At 36.3% G+C, this 22,642-nt stretch overlaps 1 protein-coding gene across 1 annotated transcript in view; it reads right to left on the minus strand.

Annotated features, from left to right (window-relative positions):
• The window catches only part of Notch2 (notch receptor 2), a 153,026-nt gene that overhangs the window by 120,737 nt on the left and 9,647 nt on the right, over positions 1–22,642 (minus strand). The window lies entirely within an intron of this gene.

Here is a 22,642-nt window from a genome sequence, read left to right on the forward strand (position 1 = left end):
TAAATAAAGATGTTGTGTCCACCGAAAACTAAGAAATAAATATTTTTTTAAAAAATTCTCTCTCTCTTTAAAAAAAAAAAAAAGAATACAACCTAAAGAATCCCCTATAGGGCTGGAGATATAGCTCAGTTGATAGAGTGTTTGCCTTACATAAGGCTCTGGGTTGGATCCACAGCATCAAAACAACAAAAAAGCCCCTATTATGTATCATAATGCACCAATAAAATAATAAAGAAATTCATTCCAGTGAATTAATAAATCTACAATAATCCTGGAATTCTAAAAATTCCAATTGTCCTTTTTATAACATTAGATTTATTACAAAAACTAAAAATCATCAATTTTTTGCATCATATGGAAATTTACTATGCACTGTTTTTTTCCCTTTTACTTTTGTTTTTCTGTCCTTATAAAGACTACAGGGAAAAAAATAACTTTATGAGTAAAATTCCAATTCCTGGGCTTTGCAGATGAAACTAATGCATTTGGAGATGAAACTCTTCTTAGGAAATACAGGTTTAAAACTCCACACATAAATCAGGATGTGGCTGATTTTACTGATGATCACCTCCATATTTTTTCTATCTGGGCCATAACAAGTACTCAACATTCAACAAAACATTCAATGAACTAATATCTGTAACTAAGACAAAAATCTATTAACAAACCCAGCAACCAGTTTATGTGTTCAACATGTTCTAAGATTCCAATGTTATTAAGTATAGGAATACTTAAAATGTGACTGTCGAATTCTTACTTCACTTTGTTTAAGAAGTAGAAAAAGTAAAATTGAAGGAAAAAATAGTGCAAACTTCCTGGCCTTTAACAAAGATGAAAAGTTGAGAAAGTAGAACTGCACTTTTTTAATCTTCACAAAACTGAAACAACTTTGAAAGTTCCTATCTTAAAATTTGCATGAATGAAGTTACCCCCTCCAACCTGGCCCCTCTGTGACTCTTAGGCTATGTGCATTGCAGTAAAAACTGACTGAAATAGTTTGAACAAAAGCCAAAATAATTTACATTTAAATGGAAAATGTAAAATAATAATAATTCCAAGTGAATGGTAAATAGTCTGTTTTCATTGGATGGAACCATTTTCCCTAAATAGCACTGATACACAATCACAGAACAAGTACCAATGAGATCCAAAGAAGCCCCAACATACCGCCTCAGAGTAAGTATCCAACCCTTGGTAAAATGACACTGACCAAAATAAACACAGGGTGTACATGTCCAGAAGGTTCAGGATCTTGGTGTTAGAAAACCCAACAAAACATAAGAAGCTGTATAATAATATTGAAAAGTTCAATTATTTTCTATACAAAAAGGCTGTATACTTGTGTTCTTATTAATGTTCAAAATCAAAAAATAATGTCAATCCAAAGTGTTTTCATTTTATTTCTCTATTATGCATTCTCTGTTCAATTCTATTATCTCTATCTCTCTTATCAAGACAAATTTTGCCTGTCACCAATATCCTGTGTTTCTAGCAAACCCTCCCTTTTTAAGAAGTTTTCTAAAGACAATTGTTAAGTACAACTTAATCTTTTTAAAAGCCATTAATTTTAAATAGATGTTGTTAAGTACCGTTGCTGGAAAAAAATGTATAAATATATATAATCTTCTTGCTATCCACCCAAAAAAAAAACAAAGTGTTCATTTAGCTTAAATTGTTCAGAACACTTTATAAACGTAGGAGACAATTTCTAGTGTTTGTTCATTTAGAAGTAGACTCCCAAAAAGGGACAAATTATAAAATGGAAATGGAAAAAGCTATGATTGTTTCATATTGTTATACAAAATCATGAAGACTTCACAAAACCAAAGAGGGAAAATCCAGAGAACAGTCTCAGATTTCCACCATGTGCATCCTTCCCCATAGACTTTAAAAACTCTCTCCCTCAGGATGGGGTTGTGGCTCAGTGGTAGAGCCCTTGCCTGGCATGTGTAAAGCACTGGGTTCAATCCCCCACACCACATTAAAAAAATAAAATAAAAATAAACAAATAAAATAAAGGTATTGTGTCCATCTACAACTAAAACAAAAACCTCAACTAAAAAAAAAAATCCTTTCTCCCTCTCTTTCCACCCCTCCCCGCACCACACACACACAAAAAAAACAAAAACCCTTGTGCTGGCAATGAAGTTAATTCTCAAGAACTGGGGTTGAGAGGGGAGTCCCTAGAAGGCCAAAACCAATGTACTGTGTAAATGATGGGTAGACAGGGCAGTCTCATATAAGGTCCAACTCTGTACATGGCTGATTGTTCTGCAGTGCAGGTTTGGAGAAACTAGAGTCCCAACAAGGGGCTATTCTTACATTTTTATCTGGGCCACAGAGGCTCTATACCTACAGCCCAAAACAAACCCTGCTCACCTGTGTATATTACCCAACCCTGCACATGTCACTGAGAACCATCTAAATCTAAGAGCCTCAAAAAGCCCTAACCCTTGGCTTGTACCCAAAACACTTCAAATCAACACAGAAACTAGCATTGTGAGGAAAATATCTAAATCTGGAGATGGTAAATGAATATCATTCCTATTTCTAGAGAACATGCCTGGGGCCAAAAGCCCTGGAACAGAGGAAGGCAGACAGCAGGAAAATATCAAACCTTTATTAAATACTAAGCACAGAAAAACATATGAAACATAGCCCCAAACTTCAACTTTTATTTTGATTTTTCAATTTCTCACTTTCTTTGTTTCTTCATACATAAATCTGTGTTAATCTACACCAATATCACTTAGTCAACTGAAAAAAATAATAATGAACCCCTAAAGCATAACTGATAAACAGCTAATGACTTCCATATTCAATAAGTTCCTCTTAAAAACCTCAGTCCTCAACTCTACATTTTTCAACTGTTCATACTTTTTCCTTACTATGAGCGAAAGTAAGAATTTATCTCCAAGGCTGGAGTTGTGGCTCAGAGGTAGAGCATTCGCCTAGCATGTGTGGGGCACTGGGTTCCATCCTCAGCACCATAGATAGATAGATAGATAGATAGATAAAGATTATTTCCACCTATAACTAAATATATATATATATATATATATATATATATATATTTAAAGAATTTATCTCCAAAGCGACTCACATTTCTGTGGAGTTGTTAGTCAATTTAATAAAAAAACAACCCTGAGCACACTAGCAAACAATCACAATTTGTTTTTGCAAATACTCACACCTGTTCTCTTCGCTCATCTAACTATTGCTCAATGAACAAAGACAGCACAAATAGAAAATTTTGTAGACATAATAAGCAACCGTGTTGCAACTTAAACTTCCCATGTCTGTATCTTCAAACACTAGAGGGAACTCTAGATTTCTCCATCTGCAGAAACACCTGATTGCCAAACCCAAAGAGTTACAGTCTTTGACAAAAGTTTGCTTGTTTGAGCTTCAGTGTGGAGTTCTCAGAAAGGTTTAAAAAAAAAAAAAAAAGTAAATAAACTCCAAAATATTAAATTTAAAGTCTGGGGCAAGTCCTCTAAGAGGTGTTGACTTTCCTTAACTCAGTGCTTCCTCCTTCCCTTTCATGGATGAGACATAAGTTCCTTAAAGAATTTAAAAAAAAAAAAAAATGCCCTGACTTACCCTGTCCCCCATCCCTTCATCTGCTTCACTGCCACTTCTGTCTAGAGCCTGAGAGAGTTCCAGAAGAATGCAGATTCTGGAACTGGGCAACACAAGCCATGTCTGCTCTACCTAGTATCAACCCAAATATGAGGCCTGACACAAGGTCAGGACTTGGAAAATGCTTGCCATGCTGAACTGTTGAAGGGGCAGATTTGTAGTCCTCTCACTCCCTCCAAGACAATGATAAACAATTTCCCCTAAGACAAAAAGAAAACCTGAAAAATGATAGTTTATTCTAGCCTTTTAAGGTCACAATGACTTGACAGAAGAGATATTTCAATTTCTTTTGTTTATCACTCTTAAAATTCTCTCCTCCATAAAAATTCATCCCATTTGGGGGACATGAGAGTGACACTCATGATGAACACTAAGGATTTACAGAGGGAGCTTTACCAGTTTCACCACTCCGGGCCTAGTGGGAAAGTGCTTCCCACCATCACCTCTTCACATTACAGGATTAAGTCCTTTGGAAAATCAGTATGAAAGCAAGTAACCCTCAGTTCAAGCAAAGGGACAAAAGATTCAGTGAACGTGGTTATTAATGCAGTGTTGTGCTTAAATAACATTTCTCCTCCTCCCCCACTAAAGCACACATTACCTCACTGAAAATATTAAAACCAAGGCATTATAATCATTTTGGCTATGACCCGGAATATAAGTTACCACAGAAGTCACAAAAAAAAAACTCTTTTAAGTTTTATATAAAAAGCATTAAGCAAATAAAATATCCACTCCCTCACCCCCCAATTTAATCTGATTTTAGAAATGTTAACTAGAACAAGTTTATAAATTTGAGTGCAGTGAGTTTCAAAAGTGCCCACCCACCTCCCACCCCACCCCAAATCAGCAACCTTTCAGAAGACAATACTCTCAGGAAGTAACTCTAAGGATATGAATTTCAGAAATTGGCCTGCCACATCTTAAGACACTTGAATGGTCAGCATCCACCTAGTAAAATAAGACCAACAGGCATCTACTATACCCAAAGATGGAGCTGGTATTGACTAAGCATTGTTATGGAGAACAAGGCCATGGACATATTTAGGGCTAGGACTAACATCCTGGCCTCTAAAGGGCAGAGATTTTCTGCTGATTTGCATCTATCCTTCTCTAGCCAAATCCACAAGCATTTGATGGCCTTTGTGAACACCCAGGCCACATACATCAGAAAGTCAGTTCATGACCCTCAATCTATGAGGGTTGCCCTAGAAGGCTGGCCATACACAGATTAACTGGCCAAAGACAATGCTATACTAAAAGTACATTCACAGTTTACCAAACATTTTCATATAAAATATCTTTTTTGGTCCCCACAACAACCCTATGAGGCATGCAAATTGGTATCAGCATAATTTTACAGAAGAGGAACATGCTACTCAAAAAATAAGGGACTTGCCCAAAGTCATAAAAAAATCAAGGTATCCAAGCCAGGACTAGAACACATTTTTTTTTTTTTTTTATGTACAGGTCCTATATTCCTTCCACTCACCACATCTGTACTGGTCATAAAAACCTGTATCTACCATAACCTTAAACTTCCATAATACACATCTGTGACTGTAACAGTCTCAGATAACCATCCACAAATTGGCCATGCAAATAAAGAACATTTATACCAAAGACCAGCTAATGACCTTATATTTGTCAAAACAATGAATGCCTAGGACAAGAGGGCCTGCCAATGATGTACTCTGGAACCACCCTGACACACATGCTAATGACAGACACCTATTCGTTAGTGTTACCATGACCTCCAAAATAAAAGAATCCCACTTTGAAAACATGGAAACTCTAGAATTCGATACACTGCTACGTATTACTTCTCAAGAAAACAAGACCAAAAAAACCACGAGGTAAAAGAATAGCTGAAGGGCTGGGATTGTGGCTCAGTGGTAGAGCGCTCCCCTAGCATGGGCGGGACCCAGGTTCGATCCTCAGCACCACATAAAAATAAAGGCATTGTGCTGTGTCCATTTACACCTAAAAAATAAATATTAAAAAAAAAAAGAATGGCTGAAATTATACAGGGCTCTCTTTTTTCATAAAACTGACTAGACACCATTTCTTCTCCATAATAGAGTAGCATAAAACAAGAGGAAATTATGGGGTCAGAGATAGAACTAGATCATAAGAATGGTCGTAACTTATCTTGACAAGAGTTTACTATTAAAAATCCTGACTCTAGGAGATGGGGCTGTGGCTCTATAGTAGAGTGCTTGCCTAGCATGTGTGAGGCACTGGGTTTGATTCTTAGCACAGCATATACCTAAATGAATAAAATAAAGGCCCATCAACAACTAAAAATACATATAAAAAAATTAAAATCCTGACTCTACTAAAAGTAGGCAATCTATCATCATTTGATTGAAGTACCCATAATTCGACTGATTAGAAATAAATCCTTCCAAAGAACACATGTGCAGTTAAGGTAATGAAAATTCAACCACTAAACAGGAAAAGTGTGGCCTACTACTCAGAGAGGCAAGTAATGACTAATGTGGTAAACCAAAAATGCCATAAGAGATAGAATATTTTCTTCATCTGGTCTACTTCTTTCCAATTAAAAGAATCAACCGAGACAGAAAAAAGACAAAACTTGCCTTCCCAAACCAAGAAATAAACTATTCTAACACATACCCCTAATGATGCTGGATCCCAAGTCAACAAACCTTAAGGTGCCCATAGTACTGTCTTCCCACAAGGCCCAGAACAACATTCTTGTCTTCCAAAGCTAAAAGTGTAAATTTTATCAATATAGTTTGATATGTTGTCCCATAAAATACCAACTTACTTCCTGTCTACACCACTAAAGGACTGTCAAAAGCAATGATACATTAAAAATAGATCACTTTAGTGTTTTCGGTTTTTTTTTTTTTTTAATAGCTTTATTTTATTTATTTATTTTTATGTGGTGCTGAGGATCGAACCCAGGACCTCGCATGTGCTGGGCGAGTGCTTTACCACTGAGCCACAACCCCAGCCCTCCTTACTATATTTTTTAAAGGCTATCTGGCACCATATACCTGGACTTCAAATTGGTAGTTGAATTAAAATGAAGTTCTAAACTACAATAGGTCTATAATAAGTAATATATTCTATAAATAAGCACCCTATCAAAAGTCAAGAAATCTAAGGATAGAAATCCAAGAAAAAAATAGATTTTGAAAAGACTCAAGCAAAAAAAAAAAAAAAATGCTACAATCAAGAAAGAAAGGAAATGGGCAACCTCTTTTTGTGCATCTAAGCCCCACTTCTAAAACAACAGCTGTCTTTGCTCAGCTGGAGAAAAACCACAGGACTTGGAATAACTCACTTAACGTACTGTCCCTCCTTATGTTAAAATGACATTGTTGACTCACCCATAGTGGGACATGCATTTGGTTTAACTTGTTTTTCCAGTAAAGTAATGAGCTGAGCTCTCTAATATTGAAATAATTTGCATTCCCACAACTAAAAAAATACTTGGAAATACCTACATATATAGCATATATACCCCTGAGCTTGTCTGATTCTACCTTGTAGAAAAAAAGTTTTACTCCTTTTTCTAATTTGCTCTCCAGAGTCTTGCCACAAATGATGGCCAGAGTTATTCCTTCCGATTTTGTTATAAAAATGGAAATTCTTCTAATAATAAAAATAATCTTTCATTGCATTTGCTCAGTATACTGTTATTTTAGCTAAGCTTCATTATTCTAGGCTTCCAAAGGCTGAAATGAAATGAACTGTCTAATTTGTTTCCCTTGTTTTTGGTTACATGTTCTGCTCAGCTAGACCCATGACAAAACTAAAACCCTTGCATGCTACAAGTATCTCTCGAAAGGGTTCCAAAGGACTCTTGGTAAATTCTTTATTCTATTGCCCTGTCACTTTGAGCTTGCTCTCTAGTTAAGGCTGAAAGAATGTTTTTTTAAATGAGTAAACATTTACCAAGCCCTAACTCTGAATTACAACCAGGCTACTGACTATAATGGTGGGAAGGGAAGGCTTAATGATATCAAGCAAGGGTTTCATGTACACCAACCCAGAACATGAATGGGAAGGTTGCTAATTCTCCTTATGCAAAATTTAAAATAATATTCTTTCTCAAGGAGAAATGTAACCTAATTCACATACATATTCTATTCTTAACTTTTGCACCTCAAAAAGACAGCTTTTTAAGTCAAAACATTAATTCAAACACTGTTTTGTAAAGGGACATTTGAAACACTGGGAGTAAAAGATAATCTATTTAATGAAAGAACCAAAAGCTTTGGCATTAAACTCTTCAATTTATACTCTGGATCAGTGGTCTGCAAAATGAGGTGCATGTATCCCAGAAATGGGAGAGGTGCAAGACCTTCCACTGAGGTTCTAGAAGAAATTTTAGCTTACAAATTTACAGCTTTAAAAATGTATACCTAAGCTTGACTAGTAGTTTATTCACACACACAGTTTATGGCTGTATATTTATATAATTTATAAATACTTATTTACTTATTGAGGTGCATGTTAAAAAATAATATTTTTCTGATTTACCCACACTTTTCACAAACTAGGATGCGCAAACCCCTGAGAGTACATGGCACACTAGGAAAATGCAAAGAAACTAGATAAGACTGGTACATCTTTCTGGCATCTCTATTTCACTCAGTCTAGAGAAAGTTATATTCACTTTTATCTACTATCAGGTGTTCTCTTAAGATAGCTCTGATGAACATGTCTTAGGATGAAGGAGCTCATGCAATGAAGACTGAGCTTCTATGCCTGGCTCTCCAATGACAAGCCATCTGACCAAAAGCCAATCACTTTATTCTTCCAGGTCCCTTAGGTTCCTTCTCAATTCCGTCGTTTTATGATTCATGAGTTTTCCTTCCCATCCTTACTTGCTTAAAGCCCTAGCACATGTTGTTTTTTAACTAGACTGCATTAGCCATTCCTCACCACCACCCTGCCTCCTACTTTGATGAAGCTTGACTTTACATTCCCTTAGCTTCCATGACTATGATGCTAAAGGATACTTGCTGGAAGGGTTTATAAATATTCTCAATTTTTTTCCAGTGCCTTCATTACTTCTGGGCAGACCATAAGCTCCTTTTGTATACAGTGCTTGGGGCAACATTATGCATGGGGAGTCATATTATCACCTGATCTAGCCAACAATCCACAGCTCTGCCCCTGATTCAAATCAGCAGTTACTAATTTTAAGGGGGAAAGTGAAAGGAACCAAAAGTACCCACATAATGAGGACACGTGATATAGCAAAAGAAAACTGAGGCTGAGACCATCCCTAGGTAAGCCAGGCTATGAGCAAAACAGCTCTGAACTCAGCAGGAACAAAATGAGGAACTAGGGATAGAGAAATGTTAACTCACTGATAAGATAACCCCCCCACACACACAAACATACACTCAAAACAGCTAAGTTCATATCCCAGCCCTGGCCCTCTAGCAGAACAATGTTTAAGTTTACATATGAAATACACATACACCCAGTGCCATTTATTAATGTCATCACATTCATTCCATCAAGTACACCAGAAATCCTAGGAGAAATGTTACATCTTTATCTGTAGATTCTGAGGCTCTGTGGCAGAATTTTCAGCTACCAAGAGCAGGCTGAGGTTCAACTTCCCTTTTCAGATTTTGTCAACATTCCTGAAGGTTCCATGGCATATTTCCCATCATGTAAGAGATAAGGTTCAATTCCTAGGCATTATGGGAGTGCTCCTTTTAAGTAAGCAGCATGATATAAGTGGTGAAGTCATAGCCCATGGCTAACAAGACAGTCACTATTTTTGTGTTCTTAGTCAATTGGCTCAGTGGTAGAGCGCTCACCTAGCATGTTCAAGGCCCTGGGTTCAATCCTCAGCACCACATAAAAATAAATAAACAAAATAAAGGTATTAAAAAAAAAAGTCAATTACTTTTCCAAGCCCTAAATTTTCTAATCTGTTAAAAAAAAAAAAAAAGTTGGATGACCTATGGTCTGGTAGCCAACAAAGCAATAGCTTAAAAACATTTTTATAGGGATCTACATTAAGATGTAAATGTACATCAAAACTCAATATTCATATACAATGTGTACACACCAAAGAACAAAAACTTCAAGAAATAGTACTTATCCTTACTCTGTTCTATGTCTTATTACATTTTTTCCCAAAATGCTATTTGATTTCGTAACCCATGAACTGACACGATCTGCAGTTTAAAAACACTGGCCAGGAGCTTGGTAGTTAAGAATGTGACCTTACAGTTAGACAGACTAGCACCACCACTAACTAACTATGTAATCTTGGGTAAATCACCAACCTTTTCAAAGTTTATCATCTTTTAAACTGAAATTAAAACATTGGAGTTTTCCTAAGGATTAAATGAGCTAATGCATATGAAGCATTAGCCACACTGTCTGACACGGAATAGGCACTCAAGGTCAAGTTTTGGTGATGACTAATAATATCAACATCATTATTAGTAAATGCAAGGATTCTAAAAGGAAGTAAAACGAGTAGAAGGAGGCAAGCAAAAAGAACAGACTCACCTGTATGCACCAATACAGAAGGACCTGCTACCAGGTTAATCTTGCCCTATGCTCAAGGAAGTCCCACAATTGAAGAGGTTCTTGGATACTTTCTTCACAATATTCCCTAGCAACTAAAAATATGTGGTGGGGACTCACATACTTGTTGCTAAATGAATGAATATATTTGAAAGCTCAACTCAATTACTGGAAGAACTGAAAAGAGATACCAACCAACTACTCTAAAATAGTCAGCACCCTGGCTGACTCCTAAAAGGAATGTAAAATCTATTTGTTAAATGATATTTTCCCCCCTCTGGGCTCACACTGTCCACCACCAGGACTTCTGGGATGCAGGTTCAGAGTGCTTCCTCAAACTCTTCATCAATTCTCAAAAACCAAACAAGGTCCCACAGCTAATCTACACACAGTGCTCTTGACACCAAAGTTACAATTGCATTGCTCTGCCAAAACTCACTTTTTATATACAATCATTTGCCAAAATGATGAGATTTCATTAAGCAACAATTTTGTGCCCTGATAAGATCCTTCATAAAGAAAGCAACCAAATATTGAAACTCAAAAGTCAAGGTTTATAATATTCTGATAAATCAAAGAACACATCTGGTATCATTCGATTGTGTCTACTCCTGCAGAAAGCCATAGAAAACTCAGTAATTTCTATGAAATCCTAATTTTTTCAAAGGCACCTTACTCAGAAGCCCTGAAGTAGTATCAGCCTCATGTCAGCAACAACAGCTTTAAAGAAAATACAATGGTTCTTATCAAGAGGCAGAAAGATGTATCTTCCTTTCATTCTGGAAAGAAATTCTCATATACTGTCCAAGGGCAAAGGGTGCCTTTTAAAAACCAGAAGATTCCATATTTCTGTCAATGAAATAATTATCCAGTTATACACAGAGAAACAGACACAGGACCTGGCTTTGCTCTCCTAACATGCTCTGGTACCTGTAGAGCAACCCTTCATGACCCTCCTGGGGTCTCTGTCCAGTATCTACAAATGAACACATGGTCCTGTTTCTATAAAAACATATTAAGTAATTTGCAAACTATCACATATTCTCAACATTCAGATTTATCCCTGTGAACAGATTCATTTCCTCCCATTCCCAGTGACTCAAATGGTTATATTAAAAAGTGCCAATAAGTGATTTAATTGCAGTTGTGATAAAAGCGTAAAGTAGAAAAGATTCTAAATATTTTCATACATATAGAGCAACATGACACTATTTTAAGTAAAGGCTCCCAATGACAAAGAAGTTCGTTTTAAAAAAAAATGACGCACAGTATCTTGGCCCTTCCTGGTTTGGGCAAAAATTTGAGCCTGAAAGAACATGGTTTTTAAGAAGAAAATTAATTTTAAAAAATTAAATGAATTCTTTCAAAACCTCACAGAAAAAGAGAAGTTTGGGAACAAGGGAGTGAGGAAGGACTATGTTTTCGTCAGGTCTGACTTATGTTTATGGGTACACTGTCTTTTCATGTGGTCCCAAAGAAATATTTGAGCCATTATTGTTGTTGATAATGACGAGCAGATGCTGATGGGATGATTGCACATCAACAGTTCTCAGACTCTGGTCTTGTGTAATTGGGTGTGTCAATCTATGTCACTCCACAAATGGTTATTAAACTAGTTACAACTTCCCTAAATCTTTTCACTAGACCTGAGCGACATTCTGGATAGCTTTTCTCTACCAACTGAAAATAGGTACTACTATAAAAAAATTTGTTGAAGAAACAGTCCAAGGTCTACTCTTCCTCCCTAAACACACACACGCACACACACACACACACACACACTCTCTCTCTCTCTCTTTCTCGCTCTCTCTCTCTCATCATAAAAGTTTAATTTATCATTCAGATATTCAAATTTTCAGATTTGAAATTTAAAACTTTACCCAAATCATAAATATTCCTTTACAGTGGGGAATGTAAAAGTCTAATAACTTCAACCTGACTTGAATGAAAAATACAACTAATCATCAAACTTTGATGAAAATTTAAATGCATTGTGGATAGTCTTCATGCCTCAGGAGCAGCCCCTTCTTGAGAGGATGGGGAATAGGGAATTTTACCTCTCACAATATACCAGTGCCAAATTCTTCCTAGTGAGATGCATGGTCCTGATGTAGCTATATAACAGAGATCTTTATAGAGGAAACTCTCAGCTGACTTCAGGGTGAGGTGAAATGTCCAGCTGGATCACCGTGGGAGTCAAAATGATCCGTGTGGCATCTTAATGATATTGAGGAGTCAAATCTTGAACTAGTTTCTTGTGGTCAGCTGTCAAATACTGGCAAAATATGTTGTTGTGGTAAGGCAAGCACAGTTCCATATGCTAAGGGATGTAAACAAGGCAGGAGCTCTCATATGTGCCATTAACCTTAGAATTCATTGGCCGACCTGAAGTATAATATGAGAGGTTGCTAATTTTTCTTTCTTTCCCCATGAACACTTAGCAGTTAAAATTTTAGCTAGTCTGCATTTTCTTTCCTGAAATGTATCAGTTACAGTTCCCACAGAGCCTAGATACACACTTCCTTGTGGGTTTATGTGTAAAATTACCATAACAACATATTTTCTATTTCCTCATTTTGATTAAAAGAAGAAATGCTGCAGTGTGCTTACATAAGCCACAGTGCAATACCGACACACCCCTCTGCATACGCAATGTGTACTCTGTTTAAATTTAAAGTTACACTGATTAAGGAGAGAAATGCCAAGAGCTGTGACATAAAATTACATTAAAGATGTACGCTCTTGAGAAACTTAGGAAACTTTAAGGAACAGCAAAGTCACTCAAGGCCACGCAGGAAGAGACAAGGCTTGAAACCCTTACAAATGGCTGAGTAACAATACTAAGAAACAGACATCACAGAATACAAAATGCCTCTAAGTGAACATGACATCCTGGACCAAATAGAAAAGCATATGTAAGTTGGGCTGTGTTGAACCAAGTTTACCATGTTCCCCTGCCTATTTCACTTCGGTTCAACATCCTGATTAGATAATGGGGACAAGTGGTTAACATCCCAGGCACAGAATAGTTTTAAGAAAACCTGACTTGGGTTGGGAGTTATAGCTCACTGGTACAGCACTTGCCTAATGTGCACAAGATCCTGGGTTCCATATCCAATACCAAAGAAAGAAATAAAGGAAGACAACAGGAAAAAAAAAAAAAAAAGGAAAAATGGCTAACTGACCCATCTGGGAAAAGAATCCTTAAATTCTAGTTCACTATTGTCATGTTCTGACACAGTTAATCAGAAAAGAATTATTCCATGTCATGGGAAACAGAACATAGATTTAGGGGTATTATGGAAGGGCAAGGTGGTAGGATATCATAAAACAAAACTACCCTACATATCAGAACTTGGGTTCTAGCCCTGGCTTCGTCTGATACTAACCATGTGATCAGGAAGAACTCCCTTAAGCTTATTTGGGACTTGCTATTCTCATCTATAAAACTAATAATATAATTAGCCTTCTATCCTTAACAGAGTTCATTTGGGGCTCAAATAAGATCAGTCTATAAAAGTTATTAAAAACTGGAGGGCATTGTTTAATATAAAATATTGTTTTATAACAGTAAAATTCCTAGTCCAAAATCCTGTGAAACAGAAAACCCTCACCCTCTAGCCTAAAATAATAAATGATTATATGGTTCAAATTAGGTCACATACACTTATTTGTGATTATAAGACCCATTCCTCTAGCCCATATGGATGGCAAGTATACATATGTTAGACTAGTGAAAATAACTTCAACAACTCTTTTAGAACAATTTCCCCACTGTTCTCCTAGTGCCTCAACCAATGTCAGAAATGTACAAGCAAAAGCAATAATCTCCTCCACCTCCCCTGGCCTTCTCTGGCACAAAAATCCAACATAGGCCACTTCACATGCCTGATTAGATAAGCTTTCCCAATGCTGAAAACCAACTGCTTCTAACATTTCAAACCTGATTTCCATGAAGACTTGGGAGGGGGGGTGAAAGATGGAAACAAATAATCCAACCAACTAGGTTCCTCCTTATTAAAAGAGTCCTGCAGTCCTTAGGATTAGAAATCCTAAATAATGTTTTTCTGTGAATCAACTGCTTCTGAGGTGAGAGGTGAAGGAGGCTGCAAACTATGAACAGACAAAGGAGTTAGAAAGGCTTTTAATTCATAGTGGGTTAATCTACAAACTTGAAATTACTAGACAATAGTGCTTTTAGTCTGTTCTTTAGGTAATCCATAATCTTGCCTTGGCAATGAAGCAGAGCTTAAAGGGAGTCATTAAAAGAAACGGAAACAAAGAGGTCCAGAGACAAGTATTCCCAGACTCTTTCTTCCAAAGGGGGAATTACCATGAAACTAATGAAGTTTAAAGTTCAGGGCCCCACACTTGGGTACCTATTTTGTGCCCAGAACTATGCAAGCACAATTAAATATGCTGTTTCCAGTCTTTACAAACAATCCTGCAAGTTAGATATTAACATTATTCCCATTATATAAATGAGGAAATTGAGACTTAGAGAAGTTTAATGGTTTATCCAATATTCTTGGCTAGTAAGAATCAAAGCCAAGTCTATCTGATTCCAAACTCATCATCTATGTTAAAGTCAAAATCAAAACCTAATGAGGGAGGGTATATAAAGTTGTTCTGAAAGATATTTTAAAATGTTCAATAAACACTGATAGTCATTTATCTTTTTTATCCTTAGTATCTCTGGGAAGTCTCTGTTTCATCATTCAACTGGTGATAAACAACCAAAATCTAAGGAGAAAGTTAGGAATATTTGAAAGGACCCAAATGTTTGAGCATGCTGAAAAAGACTACATTTTGAAACAGCAGGGGCACTCTGGGATTTTCCATTGGTGTCAAGCATACTTCTCTTATATATTAGTACAGATGACCACCAGTTTTCAGTAATGAAGAACACAGTAATAAAAAAAAATTTTTTTAAAGTTCAGGGCTGGGGCTATAGCTCAGTGGCAGAGTACTTGCCTGGCAAGTGTGCAGCACTGGGTTCGATCCTTAGCACCACATATAAACAAATAAAATAAAGGCATGCTGTTCATCTACAACTACAAAAAAAAAAAAAAAAAAAAATTCACAGAAAAGAAGAAAAAGTAAAGCTGTCCTCATTCTTGTTCTGTAAAGAATATGTGCAGAAACACTACACACAGTTAATTCCAAAATTCAAGATCAGGATATGTTAGCAGGTAGTTTTAGTAATTGATTAAGCCCATTGTTCAGATGTGGAGATATTCCAATCATTTATGTGGTCTCTCACATCCCTTTTAGAATGGTACAGTTAAGACTATAGCTGCACGGTCCAGAGAAAGCTATTTGTAATTAAAAGGGCTGGCATAAAATATTTCCAAGCACAAATATGACTCTGGACTACTATTTTCAATCTTTCTGAAATTACTTTAAAGAAAAAAAACGCTATGTATTCATCCCTGGTCTTAATCTACTAAAGAATTCTTGGGCGTGGGGGGGATCAAGAAGTAACAGAAAAAGAATTTCTAAAAAAGTTACCTGTATTACAACAAACATAAATCCATTCTTCCTAGTTATAAAAAGATTTAGAAGGAACTATAATTCCTTAAGATGGGAGCTTGCAGTTTAAATAATTCCCATATTATGTAAGTGCTCATTCAAAGTTATTATTCCGAAAAGTAAACTAAAAGTCAATTTAGAACACAAGATATCATTAAACCAAAACTGCATTATCTGTGGAACTAGAGGATTCTACAAGATAGACAATGGCATTATTTACTATGGTTAAGTATGTTAGCTTTGTAGTTAGTTAGGCAAGGGGAGTTCCACTAACTACCCTGTTCCACTAACTAGGAGGGTGACTTGTATGATCATACCTTAATGTTTCTGTAAGTAGGAATCATAATACCAACTATAAGGACTAAAAGAAACAGGTAAAATTCTGTCCTCCCAATCATCTGTCACATAACAAACCCTCAGTATATGGAAGCTACTGATACTTGTAGAAGCTCCATGAATACAGAGTTTTGTCTGTTTGGTTCACTCTAATACAAGGATCAGCTTTCATGCAAACATTCTCAGTTCCTCCAAAGTGACATTCACATTTATCTACATCACATCCAAATTCAGGTATCCTTAGTGTATAACTCTTTTTTTTTTTTTTTACCATAAGCAGCTTAAGCTGCTTTTTCAGAAAGATTTAAATTATAGGAAAATATTTTAAGTGTTTCAAGGGTATTTGAGATAACTTGTGCACCACTTACTTTTCTGTAAACTGTGCTTACACATAATTATAAATATCTCAGACTATAAAAGAAAACCTTTCACTGTACTCCCACAATGGAAAAACAAAATCTTAGAAATAATTATAGAGGGAGCAAAAGGGAGTGGCAGGTAGAAGACAGTTTACAAAATTCAGCAAAATGAAATTTGGAATTTTGTCTTAAAACAAAACAAAACAAAAACCCCGACAACCATTTGTTCGAGGCTGCCAAAACTTGAGATAAGCAAACTGTCATGGGAAACAAATGTTAAAATATGAAGCCCTTTTCTGAGAAAGTAACTACACCAGTCCTGGCTAATCCAATTCTGAATCACTAGTGACATCAGACCTGCTGGGTTGTCATAACACTACAACAAAGTCCAAAGGGACAGGTGGGGGCTCACAAGCAAATGTTTTCTCTACTATCATTGACATTTTCAATATGGCCACACCTTTGTCCTCTCCCACCCCTCCTACTCCTTCACTGTTGTTTTCCAGGCCTCAAAAACCAGAGGGTCAACATACTAATATATCATCTGAGTAGTGAGCACAGAAGAAAAACCATATGACCAGAAATCAAGAGCATGGGTTCTCACCCCAACCCTGACCTGGCTCCAATCCCTTTGGCCAGTCACTCCACTTCTGTGGACTTTTGTTTCCTTATTTTTAAAAGAGCAATATATTAGGATGGTGATTCTCAGCCTAAGATCCCAAATCTCCAGAAGCCTCTGAGGTTGTAATGAGAGATGAGGTATTTGTAGTATTTCAAATGTCTAACAGAGAACATTCAATGGCTGCTTTTAAGCTAATGAAAACATCAAGTTTGTAGCCTTAGAGTAGTATTCCTCATGGTGGCACTGAATGGCATGTGATAAACTTTGCCATGTCATAGGAAATTTGAGAATGAAAGTATTGGACCTAATAGTGTTCTTGAAGTTTAACCTCAGAAATATCACTAAATGTGACATCTAGACACAATTTATGGTTAATAAGAAATGGGGGAATGATTTAACACCTATCAATGCAATTTGCACAAAAGAAAAATTTCTTAAAATGGGAAGTATACCCCATTAAGGGAACTTTATAAGGTCACAGGAAACCAGTGAACAATCTGCATGCTGCAAAGATGACATTCTATCTATTATAAAAGAACACCATTAACAGCCAAGCACAGTGGTAGACGCCTATAATCCCAGCTACTGGGAGAGCGGAGGCAAGAAGATCACAAGTTCAAGACCATCATCCTTAGCAACTTAGCAAGACCTTGTCTCAAAAAAGAGCTGGAGATATAGATACAGATATAGATGTGTATATCCCCCCTCTCCCCCACCCCCACACACACATCCCAATGGTAGAGTGCCCTTAGGTTCAATCCCAGTACTGGGGAAAAAAAAAAAAAAAAAAACACCACTAACAACAATAAGTACATACTGCGTGCCAGACCCTGCAGACCCTATCCTATGGATCTAATACCTATTAACTTATTTAATCCTCAGAGCAAACACAACACTCATATACTACTATTGTCCTCATTTTATGAATAACAAAACCAAGGCACAGGGTGCTTAAGAAACTTACCCAATGATACAGCACTTACTAGTGTAGAACCAGACTTGTAAGTATCCCCACCTTTCTATCCCCAAAAGCTGACAACTCCTTCTCAAAGAGAAGTTTTCCTAAACACAAAAAGTAGTGTCCCCAAGCAGAGCCCACAGGAGTCTAGGCCAGTGCTCTGGAGAGCGGTCCTCCAAAGGGCTGCTTTCATTGCTGTGGTCCCTTTTGGCCTAAAGACTCATTCTTAATGTCAAGTCCCCTCCTTCTCCCTCTAAATTCCGTTTGCTTGTCCTGGGACTAGAAATCACCTGAGAAGGCAGTCAACTAACATACATTCATTTCTCTCTTATTCAGAAGATACAAAAGATTCCTAACAGGTTGGCTCTTCAAAGAAGGTAGTTTGGTGAATTAATTCTTAGTTATTCAAAACATTAAAGTATGCAACTGCAATGTAGGAGAGTAAGTAACAGTTATGAGGACAGAACCAGCTCTAAATCTCAACTAAGCCACTTACTACCTGCATTAGCCTGAGCATGTGACAAACCTATTTCCACACTTCCCTACCCCTTTCTCATAGGGTTATTGAGAAGTGAAATTATGACTAACTACAGAGGCCTAGGAGCTGAACAGGGGTTTGAATCTGAGCTGCTTCCCTCACTGTGACTCACTCCAACATCATAACTATAAACCAAGCTCCAAATTCCTTATCAGTACTATAGATGAATACTATCTACCCCAAAGGATAACCATGTGAATGATATAAGGCACACACATAAAGCCCCTAGCAGAATGATAGACACAGTAAAACTTCAATGTTTTTTAAAAAAGGAAAAAAACTGCCATATTTTTAAAAATTCAAGTCACAAGTTTAAGTCCCAGCTCCGTCACTTACTCTCTAGGTGTAAATCTAGGAGTAAACAAGACCCCTACCCCTCTGAGGTTCAGTTTCCACCAAAGTTTTAAAGGAATTAAAGGAGGCATTATGTGAGTGCTTTCTGTAAACTATAAATTGCTATATAAATTTTGGGGGCTACTTTATAAAATATCTTTTATGCTAACTGTATTTACTGGTCCTTCCAAGTATTTAGAATCTTCATCTGTAAATGGAAGAACACTGAGGCAGATAGATATTAAGTCATAGCAGGAAGACAGATGATCCCAAAAGTAGGGTGAAGATAACGGCAGAGTCAAAATACATTCAGACCATGACAGAACAGAAACTGTCAAGAGAAAAATGAAAATAAATACTTATCAACCTACATTTTTAATCAGCAGCTTCACCTGCTGGTTAAGCCTTTCAGTGCACAATTGAGCATAATGATTCTCTAACTTCCTCCCAGAAACAGTATTAGACTTCAGGGTGAGAAAGAACTTCACTATCTAATATCTTTCTCCATTCACAGATTAATTATATGGAAGGATCACAGAAAGAAGGACCAATGGACACAAACTAGTCTAACGGGCTAAGTCTAACTGGCATTCTCTTAACTACTTCATTTAATAAAAACAAATAAATGCAGTCCTTGAGAAAAGTTTCCTTCTTTGGTTGGTCAGAAATGTCCTCATTCCCCAGGTCTCCTCACACTAAATATGGTAATAGCTGGCAAATGACCAGCCCAGTAAATTCCAGTGATACTTAAGACAGCATTCATATTGCCTGAAATTACTCTGAACCAAACACTTGATCTGCAGGGCTTCTACACACAGCAGTTTTCAGCTGGATCACTGAATGTCAAAAGCAGTGGGGTGCACTAAGAACACACAAGCTTGGAAAAAATGCAATCTACTCTTCTTTATTGCAACATTCTTTAGCAACAACATTGATCTCCTACCCACTGTGCACACAGCACTGCACAGGGACAGTGGGAGGCTGGAGGGAGAAACAGGTGGTGTTCCTGGGGTGCCAAAACAACAGGCTGCTTCAGTCAGTTCTGTCCCACAACTAATCAATTTGGGGAGGGTAAGGGGGAATCTTAGTCATCTGTTGACTGACCAAACTGACTGGCTAGACCACTGTACAGGCTTATCAATCAGGTCAAAGTGTCAGAATTAGCAGTGTGTGGTAGACATCGTACAGTCATGCTTTTCAGGGGTGTTATAAACTTCAGAGCTCATGGATGTCTGGGAAGACAGGACATTAGATTACCCCCAACCCACGGAAATCACAAACTTGGCTCCAGAATATGCTGCTTCCCTACAACATCTTTTTTATTTGGAACTGAAATAAATATGTATTTCTTAGGCATATATAATCAATAGCATATTGGGTTTTGGGGGTGTTTTTTGGTACTTGTGATTAAACCCAGGGGCATTCAACCACTGAGCCATAGTACCAGCCATATAGAGAGAGAGTCTCACTAAATTGCTGAGGCTGGCTTTGAACTCATAATCATCTTGCCTCAGCCCCGCAAGGTGCTGGGATTACAGGCATGCACCACCATGCCCAGCAGTATATTGTTTTATGATACAGTCAGATTAGAATTTTAAAATAGCTACAGAAAGTTCCAGTTAACAAATACATAAAAAAATTTATCATGTCCACTAGAAATCAAAGAATAAAAAAGATTAGCCTATCAAATGAATAACTTTTGTATCGAAGTTGATAGCAATTTAATATTATGTAATATTATGTACTGTTAACTGCTGTCATATATATTGTGACATATTTAAAATAAAGGACTAATACTTTTAATATTTAAGGAGTTTTTTCAAATCAGAAAAATTGAACATGGCCGGGCATACTGGAGCACACCTATAATCCCAGCACCTCAGGAGGCTGAGGCAGGAGGATCCTGAGTTCAAAGCCAGCCTCAGCAACTTAAACTGAGTCCTAAGCAACTCAGTAAGATCCTGTCTCTAAATAAAATACAAAAAAAAGAAAAAGGGTTGGGGATATTGCTCAGTGGTTGAGTGCCCCTTAGTTCAATCCCCAGTACCAAAAAAAAAGAAAAAGAAAAATGAACACTTCAATGGGTAAAAGACACAATTTGCCAAATAAATACACAAAAAACAAAAGGCAATACAAATGGCCACAAATCACCTTTAAAAAATAGGCAGCATTACTGTAATCTGAGAGGCAAACTAAAATGTGGTAGTAGCATTTACCTCTTATCAAATGGTGAAATTTTAAAAATAGAACCTAGTATTGACAATGGCTGAGAACATTTACAGTTTCATATTCTGCCAATAAAAGTATAATTTGATCAAACTATATAAAAAGGAATGTGGCACTGTGTATTAAAAGCCACAAAAAGGTTTAGATTCTTAGATAAAATAATTTCACTTCTGGGTGTCTATATTAGGAAATAAATTTTTCCACTAAGATTTATGAACAAAAAATTATTCACCATAGCATTATTTACAATTAGAAATACTGGAAACTAAGAATGAGTTTCATTTTAAATGAAGTATACTAGACTTAAGAAAACAGTAAGCAGCCTTTGGAATCATACTTTTTTTTTGAGAGAGAGTGAGAGAGAGAGAGAGGGAGAGAGAGAGAATTTTAATATTTATTTTTTAGTTCTTGGCAGACACAACATCTTTGTATGTGGTGCTGAGGATCGAACCCGGGCCGCACGCATGCCAGGCGAGCACGCTACCGCTTGAGCCACATCCCCAGCCCTGGAATCATACTCTTAAATAATATTTACATATTTGAAAAATGTTCATATTATTTTAAGTGGTACAGAAGCAGAGGATAAAAGAATCTACATTAAAATCCCAATTATAATAACAGCCACCAAAAATAAAAACTATTAGGAATGCATTGAAATATTAACCATGATATTTGGGTTAGAAGTGATAGGAAATCCTGTTTCTCAAAAACCCTATTCCTTATTTTTAAACTTCACTCTCTTGGGTAAATTTAGTAATCTGTCTTTTGGAAATCTAGCTTATTGGAAAAAAAAATCTTAAAAAGGGAACTTTCTGTATGAAGAAGATCAATAAAATACACACACACACACACATATGAAAATCTATTTATATTTATATAAATATATTTTATATTTATAAATAGATTTTCATATGTATTTATGAAAATCTAAAAACAGAAGAATGGAAATAAATCAAATATGCAACCAAAGGAGGGTAAACACAATAAATTCATCATTAGTGTATCTAATCATTAGCATTAAATTTATTAAAAATGCTTTCAAATATTAAAATAGTTGTAATTACCAAAAAAAAGCAGAACAGAAAATTGCCTTATGTGTTAAAAATGTATTATCAATCAATGAATTTTTCAAATTTAAGCATAGGGAATAAAAGACCAAATATGTATACTAAAATACTAACAGTGGTGTGTGACTATAGACTTTTTTTAATACTTTTCTAGATTTTCCAGACATCCTCAACTACTTCTAAATGTATCTACTTCCATATCTCTCCCCCAACAAACACACACACACACACACAAAAAAAAAAAAAAAAAAAAAAAATCTTGTACAGGTGCCAGAGAAAATCAAAGTATAAATATGAGTTAATTATGTATAAATACAAGGGCTAATTTTGTTGCTATGTAAACCTACCTGAAATTGTTACAATTATTGTTTTAGTTATAATTATTTTCTTTAAATCTCTTAGAAAATATGTGTCACTAGGAGTCAAACTGTCACTTACTTGAAATAATAGCAATGACATGCATGTCTCAGGATATGGTCTTTTTCCTAAAAA

This window comes from Marmota monax, unplaced genomic scaffold (assembly GCF_021218885.2).
Source record: "Marmota monax isolate L192 unplaced genomic scaffold, Marmota_monax_Labrador192_F-V1.1 WCK01_AAM20220418_F8-fsc00181, whole genome shotgun sequence".
Lineage (NCBI taxonomy): Eukaryota > Metazoa > Chordata > Mammalia > Rodentia > Sciuridae > Marmota > Marmota monax.